We start from the raw sequence: 10208 nt of genomic DNA, 5'->3' as shown, positions 1-10208 counted from the left end.
CCAAGAAAACACCACACTTTATCATACTTGGCCAACCCCTCAGTATGCCTTATGACATACTGGAGATAACTCCCCTCCGCCCACTTAATTAGCAATAGAAGACTACACAAAGCGGATGAGATCAACTAAATAAAACACTCATCCGACCCCTGACCATCAACCCAGGTGGAACATTGTCATGCGTTAAGCACACACAACAGACCAAAACAAACTCATTATAATTCTTGGGGCCCCTTGTGGTAAAAGAAAATATTAGGTAACAACAAACTATCACTTGATAGACCCGTCCGGACGACCCCCTTTGTCACAACACATGGGAAGCAAACTAAAACCAATAGAAATCATCAATCTGACACCAACACTACACTATTGCACACACGGCCCTGTCTTCCAGGACCAACCCACAAATAAGCAGCCTCAACCCCTTCATAGACAGGTAAACTCACTCTAACAAACAGAATTCCTCCTCAGGTTGCAGGACGTCAAGCATACCTAAGGGATAGTGATCACCGATCTCTTTTCACCGAAACTCATTCCCACTAAAAACCTCTTCTCTACTCTATTTCGGATCGTGTTCACTACTGACAGAAATCATACAACCATATATTCTCCCATATAACCCACAGCTAAAAACAGTTAATTATTATTCCAGAAGTAAAATAGCCCAAACCACACTCTCATACTTTCAGGGACACCCCTACCTCTCCTCTCTCATATTACGGGTTCATACAGCCTACTCCGGTGACATCCCATCGAGAATGGCCTACTCCAGTGCGATCGTCAAGCCCCTTAGGTTCAGTATTCATAATTATAAGAAATTAATGTACAGTAACAATGCAAATTGACCTTAACACAACCTTCCACACAGACCTACTTTTCCAACCACGTAAATATACAGACGACAATAAAAAAGATATTTCTAGGAACGAACGCCCATGGGACCCTACAACAAATTTCTTCAGAATCTGGAGACCCGCCATGTTCTCTTCATATCTGCCAGTAAATTAAAACACAATACCTTACAAACTCTTAGCAATCGAAACAGGGAAACATAGATAGCAACCCACAACACACGAGGAAACACTCCCAAGTCCTCCTTCAGACAAAAGTAGAGGACTCAAGAATTTCGTTGGGACCTATCTTCAAAGACCCTGTTCGGGTACTGCCCACAGAAAGAGGACACAGAAGAAAAACGTATAACAAAACACAGAACATCGACATGATGGCCTCTCAACGTTCAAAAGATGGGAAAACATATCCTACCTGAACTCCCAAAACGGCTCAAAAAACTTAGTAGGCTCAGTTAACACTCTTTTAGGACCGTTTAGCATAAAGTACAAATTTTCTCATCGCACATACCTCCCGACTTCATGAACTAGGAAAATGTTCACAAACCTACACAGACACCCTCAAATAAGATATGAAAACGCATAGACCTAGTTAACAACATCTACCTTGTGCTTTCTGCTACGACCTCCTTGATGCAGTCCAAAACATTAAAGCCACCCCAAACCTCCCCCCACTAGGTAATAACAAAAAACTGCACTCTTTATTGCACTAAGAAACCTACACTTGCAAAGCATTTTCCCCACCGACAAATTACACAACTACTAACCCCCTCATTGAAACAGCATTAAGTACAGATTCATCAACTCTATAACCCATATCCCCCTCTACTCCTAAAAAGATATTTGTAGGTGGGAATATAATCCCCTTCCCATACACCTACAAAAATTCATACAATCATCCTCCGACATCTGAACCACTGCCATCCACACACACCGAGGACGGGACCAATGGTGCTCCTATATGCTATATTTTTTCCTCCTCCTGATTTACCCTACTATGCAAATCTTCTTATACTAGATTTCATGTTAAGCCCCGCGTAACATCATTTTCGTTTTTGTTCACACCCACCAGATCCTTCTGCATGAGCTAAATCCATTTCTTCACATCCAACAATAGCACCTTAAAACACTTGCCTGTTCAAAAATGTAAACCGCCAAGAAGACCCTAGCACACATACAGATTAATATGGATCAATGTTTCTATTTTTCCCCACAAACAACCATCCTTGTTCTCAGTAATCCGCAAAAACAACAACTTTCCACCATGAAAAGTCAGTCAAAAGGGAGCCTTTTCGACCCCCTGAAATTCATACCAAATATATTTTGACGACACACGCTTCACTCCCAGCCACCACCGCGACAGCCTTACACAAAACATTCAGCTCCACCCTCGACCCTGGTACGTGCCCTTCCGCATCCTTAACACACGCCCCCAAACCTTTATATCTTCCATTACTAACAAACAAGACTGTATAATTTGGCTCCTAAACAACACCCAATCGGACTAGATACACTGCAATATCTCCAGACACATACTCAGTTCATTGATCCTACTAATCCTGCTTCTTCTCATTGGTAGACTAGTTCTATGTATCTGCGTGATCGAAACCGCGCGTAGATAAGACTATAAAACTCCCCACAATATTGTATTTGACCCATTAACTTGAAAGGCCCCTCCTAGCATTAGTCTCATCCCTCCTTGCAAGTTCATGGTGACAATTATATATAGACTTACTGGGGTCAACCAAAAACTTGCATGTTGATTGACCATTTAAAATCTATATACATCCATGGTTTTACCATACAGTTGTAAAAATTAAGTATTAGTTTTATTATACTTCAAGGCCAAATATATACCCAACCATAGCCTCTTTCCATAATTTTCACACGCTATGGTATGAAGTAAAGCTCATATAAATCAAGGGGAACATGCCTCACCAAAGTGATGCTGGAATGGAATAATATCAACCCCCCCCCCCCGTATTCTCGTTACCACTCCACAAGTGTTGACTCAACCAGAAAAGAGTCCCTGTACCACAGAAATGACCATTGTATAAAGTGCAGCTCATAGAAAATAGTTTAGTTCCATGCTCAACAAACAAAACATGACAATAATGATGATGTTCCAAAGGGTCTCCCAGAAAAGAGAGAAATTGGAAATAATTGGAACCGAGTGTGAGATACGACTTTAAAGAACAATTGGAGGTTGGACACACCCACCTTAAGAGTTATCATCCCTTAGTGAACAGTTGATCATAGTCAAGATACCTACTTGGACTAAACCACCCCCTAAACTTACACCTTATTTTAATCACCCCCTCAACTTCCACTATGGTTTCACCACCAGGTATCGTGTACATACTCCCAATTATATATATATATATATATATATATAAGTATATATAAATATAATATGTATATGTATAATATATATATGTATAATATATACTTTATACATATATATATATGGTAATGTATACTATATATATTTATATATATATAAATATATTAACATATATTTAATTTTGTGCAAATTCCCCTCACCGCTGGTCAGTCCAGGTGACAGGAGTCACCACTGCGGGGAGGGAGGTATTAATGTAACCTTCATTGAAGATCTTTCTTGGAAAAACTATATCAAAAACACACACACGAACAAAACCATTACATCCGCACATCCCTAGGTTCCTTTCCCTTTTTCACGTGATCAAAACCTGCGGCCGGACAACATTTATACCAACACACACGTTATACTCCCGTGTCTCCAAATCAATATGGACACAAATTAAATCACAGAGGACAACTACACAAAATGGATACCTAAGTATACAAATAGCATATGCAAGTGACTAAACTCCTTATTAAAATTGAATGTAAATAATTGTCAGGCTCGTCAACCACGACACACGGTAAATATTATGTGCAGCATTTCAACATGGTACAAAACGAAAAGTAAGCAAGGGGACCTACAGTCATTAATCCAGTCGGTATCTACAAAGTATATTGATGTAGGCAATATAGTTGAGAAAAACAGTGAGCAGCGTTTAAATATCCACAGGCATACCTTTATTGTTCATATGGACACCGAACTACCGAAATTATTATATATATATATATATATATATATAGTATATTTATATATATATATATATATAATATACTAATCATATGTAAGCGTGAATAGGAAACACAGGAATCTTAGTCTTTGAGTTTATTTCCTGCGAAACTAGTCAGGAATAAACTCAAGACTAAGACCCCTGTGTTTCCTATTCCGCTTACATTCAACCTTGTCAGAATGTCTCAACATATATACATATATATATATATAATATATATATATATATCATATATATATATATATATATATATATATATATATATATATATAAATATATATATATACTAAAATATATATATATATTCAGTGGACACTTAGGGAGCATGGTTTTCATTAATACATTTTCTATTGAAAAATCACTAAGATGGCCTAAGGTATAGGCGAAAACGTCGATAATTGTTGTTCTTTTTATTTCCAAACATGGACTCGTTCGGAAATGTGATATTTTCTCTCCCTGCTTCAGAGAAGAAAATTACTGAGGAAAATAGAAAGTCTCCAAGAAGAAGATCACCAACGCAGAGTATGCCAGTGATTTTTAATAGAAAATGTATATATTAATATATATATATATATATTATATATATATAATAATATATAATATATCTAATACATATATAGTATATACATATATATAATATTATACATATATATATATATTATGAAATGGTAAGAATGGAAAAACCCGATTGAGAACAAGAGGAACTTTAATGCCTGACCGGTTTCGACTTTGTGGCTTCTTTGAAAAAGCTCAAAGGCGAAACCGGTCAGGAAATAAAGGTTCTCTTGTTCTCAATCGTGTATTTCCATTCTTACCATTCATCACACCTGTCATGATGTCACAATATATGCATTATATATATAATATATATATATATATATATATATATATATATATACGAATATATGATAATATACTATTTCTATATATATTTATATATATGTAATATATATATATATGTAATATATATATATATACATATATAATATGTATACTACATAGAATATATGTATTATAATATACATACATTACATATATATTATATATATATATATATGTCATATATATAATATGTATATTACATAGTATATATGCAAATATAGACACGCTACGATTACATTATAGTATGTATATATATATATGTATATATATATATGTCATTTATATATGTATATATATATATATATATATATATATATATATATATATATATATATATATAAATATATATATATATTTAATATATGAATGGTAAGAATGGAAAGACACGATTGAGAACAAGAGACTTTATTCCTGACCGGTCTCGCCTTTGAGGCTTCTTCTCTGAAGAAGCCTCAAAGACGAAACCGGTCAGGAATAATAGTCTTCTTGTTCGTAATCGTGTCTTTTCAGTCTTACCATTCATACACCTGGTCATGATGTCACAATACTTCTATATATATATATATATATATAATATATAGTACACATACAATATACACACATATATATTAATATACTGTAATATTATATATATATATATATATATATAATATAGTATATATACATGTATGTATAATTATATATTTATATACATATATATAATATGTTATAAGTATATATATATATACATATATATTGTATATTACAACATACATTTATATATATATACATATATAATATATATAAATATATAATATATATATATTGTATATACACATTAACATTTAATTATATATGTATATTATATTAATATATATATATATACACGCACACACACACAATCACACACACAACAACATACACACACACATATATATATATATATATTGTATATATATATAGTATATCATTCTGATGACCCAACTTTCAGGAGGTGAATAAGCGAAGATATAGAGATCTGTATATATTCGATCACTTACTGTGATCCTCTTCAGCAGATATGAGTTACAAAGTGCAGAACAATGTGTATTTATAGTAGAAGCAGTGTGGTAGCAAGAGGGAACGGGGCTCAGGTCAACCACGCCCGGCACGCATGTTTGCATTCTTGTAGCTCAGGTCACTTGACCGGCGTTGTCCATGGGCCTTGGTGATTTTGTTCCCACCCGCTAATGTTGATGGTAACATTTTATCCTATGAAAAAAGAAGAAATACAGTCTGGAGACCATTGACCATGGGAAATGCTGTAATTTGGGAAATTATTTATTAAGGAGGATTCTACTATTTTTCTTCTGAAAACTACATTTGGATTGTTATAAATTATGTTCAGCCATCGTCCCAATTTATTCGGTGGTTGTTATTGGCGACGGGGCTGAAATACTGCGGAATTTGTCCTGTCCGTATTTAACAGAGTTCTTGTGCTCCTTAACCCTGGTATTGCGATCTCGACCCGTCCTGTCCCCCAATATACATCATTGCAAATCTAAACAAGGTGAATTTATAAACTCCAGGAGTTGTATTACTCTTGGATCTATGATGGATATTGACAACTTTACTGAACAAATTATTTAGGATAAATGGGGAAGATAAAATTGACCTTTTCCTTTGGATTTCAATCCATGAAGTGTCTCACATGTCCCCTCTTGCTACCTCTCTGCTTTACTATAAATAACACATTGTTCTGCACTTTGTAAACTCATATCTGCTGAAGAGGGAATCACAGTAAGTGATCGACATATACAGACCTCTATATCTTCGCTTATTCCATCTCCGAAAGTGGGTCATCAGTATTATTTTACATATGTGCTACGACATATCTTTTGTTGTGATATATATATATGTATATATAAAGAAAAACTATATATATATAAACACACACACACACACACAACACACACCACACACACCTCCCACAAGCCACACACATATATATATATATATTATAATATATATATATATATACATATAAAACATACATATATATTATGTATATATATACATATATATCATATATATTTATATATATATCATATATATATATATAAGTATATATATATATATATAGAAATTATATATATTATATATTATATATATGTATACATAATGTGATAACAATAGTAATCATGATAATGTTAATAATATTAATCTTAAGTTAATGGACTGCACGGAGGTAGCCCAGTAGATACCGTGTTCGAACTCAATATACGGGTAGTCGTGGAGTCCGAGTCTTGGAACTCACTGCTGTGCTTTTCCCTGCGTTGGTTCGCGACAGCCTGTATTGGCCCAGCGGGGAGGTGACCTAAACATCAGCCTAAAAGACCAGCGGCGGCTTGCAGCGAAAATGAAAAGCCTTGCCCTACAAGGGGTTTCTCACTTCCCACTTCATGGTAGTGGGATGATGATTTGAGTTTTTTTTTTTTTTTTTTTTTAGTTGTTTTGACTTCACGAACCAAGAGGTGCACCACAGATTTTTCCGACTAAAACTAAAATGCTACAATGACCTGGCCGCCAACAGCATCAAGTACCCACCCAGTGCGGAAGGACGAACAACCAAGAAATTCTTTCAGGATGTGTAGGGAAGGCCGCAGTAAATGATGTCGGAATGAGAATTGTTAGGTTGACCTCAACCTTTGATCGATTTGGCATGAGCGAACATCTTTGGTGTTTTCATTCACGCGGATCTCTCTTCAAACTGAGAGAAAAAACCATAGTCCTAATGCAATACAGCCTTGAACAGGTCGTTTACCCGGAGTGGTGAAAAACTATAGTTCCTTTTGGGTTTCACGCCAGACCGTATTCATCCAGCTAGGGAGACTTTCATAGAAAATAAACATCGCATATTTTTTTTTTAGTTTCCCTCAGTTTACGTTATAATCTCAGGACGACAGACAGGTTCAAGTTAGATATAGGATTGGTCATCATCGAATCCCTGCTTACTCTTCCGAAAGCGCTCTGCCAGGCGACTTTACACAAAACAGGGAAACAGAATCCCCATGCCCCTCCATCGTGGTTTTGCGTAGGCTGAGGAGGAAATAAAAAACGAGAGTTCAGAAAATGATGGAAGTTATACACTGAATAAAAGAATAACGTGATGTTGTAACCATTTTTTTTCAAGAATGCAAAGAAACTAGGTACACAGTGTTAGGATATAGTTATTTTGTATTTTGCATATCCGCGACAAGTAAACGGAGAGCAAAAGCGAAAGCAGGAAAGGAATTTGTATTTCATGATAGAAGAAAAAGAGAAGAAAATATATTTTAACAAGAAGTAGGAGGTGTGGAAAAGACGATCGGAGGAAGTAGGGGCGAGAGAAGATGAGGAGGGAAGAAGAGGAAAAAGACGAAAGAAAAAGTCGAGGAAGATAAAGAGAAAGGAAGATAATGAAGGAAAGAAGAAGAAGAAGGTGAGGAGGAATGATAAAAAATAAGGGTAAAGAAGAACATTAACCAGAAACAACACCAAGAGGCACTTGAACGTTTACTTCATGCCATGTTGTCCCTTTAGGTTCGCGTCTCTCGTCAGCTGTCTTTTTGCCGCGTCCTTCTAAGTTCCTGGTCTTTTTCAGACGCAAGGAAAAGTTTCGATTGGTGGTGTGTGGGGAGAAGCGAGGGGAAGGGGACGGGGAAGGGGAAGGGGAGTAGGAGTAAAAAGTTTTTCATCACACCACTGCTGTCGCTCCATAATCGTCATCGAGTAGTGCCAAAGTGAACCAAGGGTCTTAACAAGTGAGTCTTATTACAGTGATCATCAGGGTGTCACTTCAGCGAAGTTGCTTCTAATGAGCAAGAAACCCTAGGAAAAGAGGCTACAGACTCGAGCCCCCGAGTTCCATTAGACGGGTATACTTTTTTGTTTTGTTTTTAATCTAAACAAGTACCTGGCTTCGCCATGGGTGCTTGGCCTGCGGCGCTGCTCGCTTCGCTCTCGGGGGCGCGACTTTAAGCGAAGTGTGCCTATAAGTGCTACGGCAGGCTGGCTCCGTACACCCTTCTCTGATTCCTTTACGTGACGTCGTCTGCGTTCTTCCCTATCATCGTTCAACAAATATTTGTCTTCTTCGGTTAACGTATCAATCTCTGACACATCCCTTAAAGTGGCTTTTATCCTTTTTCTCGATGCCGCGATTTTTCGCTTTCTCTTCTCTTTTCTGTTCACGTAACTTTGTTTGCCTCTTCGTTTTTCTGTTGACCGTACTAGTTTCTCGCGTTAGTTTCTTTCTTCAAGCCTTTTTTCCTCTTCTAGCCTCTGCCTTGCCTGTTCTTCTACCTTTTTCTTCTGCGTCCTCGGCTATCCGCATTTCGTCCTTGTTTCTTCTTATTCTGCGCTTCTTCCCCAGCTTACTTTCTTTTATCGCATAATTGGTTCACTCGTTTGGAGCGTACAAAACGCTTTATATGACGAATCGAGATAGTGCATCTGATAGTTTCTGTGGACAGATTTAGCACCATTCTTCTCAAAAATTTGAGTGAGTCAATGTAGGTGTTTCATAAATTGGGTGGTATCCCCGTCAAAAAATCTCTAATTCGTCAAAACCATTTCATCACAATATTTAAAGTCTTATTAATTCCCGTTTTTTAGAGTGTGGTTAGATTTTTAGGACCTTTTAGATGTAAAACTATCTTACCGACTCTTTTGGTCGTGAAAGATTTGGACTTTAGCATATAGAGCGGGGAAATTTTGACTTAGTTCGGGTCCTTAGTGGGTAAAGGTTCCGTCTGTTGGACTGCAGGACGGCTTTTGGATTTTTTTTTTCTGATCTGGCACCCATTCCAAAAGCGGCGTTGCCGCTTCTTCTTTATGGCCTCGGATTCCTCTGGCATTTCGCCGCCGGTCAACCGCTTGATGACAACGTGTGCGGCGTACTAAGTGCGAAATACCTTTACGTGATTGTACTCTGAGGTGGAGACACGCGTGTCCCCGTTTTACCCTAGGGAGGGTTAGGCACTGAGAGACCGGACTGACATCTGACAAATTTTATCTTTTATTGTATATAGACGAGTGTCAGAATATTTCTTTTGTTATTAAGCTTGCCTTTTGGCTCGCTATCCTCAGGTTATACTTCAAATGCATTTTTCATAAGTTTCTTTTTGTTCTCATTAAAGCACAAACTCAATAGAATCTGAAAAATTACAAAGCGGAGGTTTACATGATAGTGAATAAATGCCTGCCTGTTTAGAACTGGCGGCGTTTAGGTGAAAGGCAGCATCTGGTTGGCTCCTGCAAGACGTTATTTGTGTTTACACAGTGTTACAGGCCACGGAATCCACTCGTGCAGGTAATGAGAAGACGAAAGGAGTGGCATTTAACCTTTGTTGTGTTAGCGATTAAT

This window comes from Oratosquilla oratoria, chromosome 1, assembly GCF_046742065.1.
Source record: "Oratosquilla oratoria isolate Oo_2021 chromosome 1, ASM4674206v1, whole genome shotgun sequence".
Taxonomy (NCBI): domain Eukaryota; kingdom Metazoa; phylum Arthropoda; class Malacostraca; order Stomatopoda; family Squillidae; genus Oratosquilla; species Oratosquilla oratoria.
The sequence above is the reverse complement of the archived record's forward strand: the minus strand, read 5'-3'. Positions refer to the sequence as shown.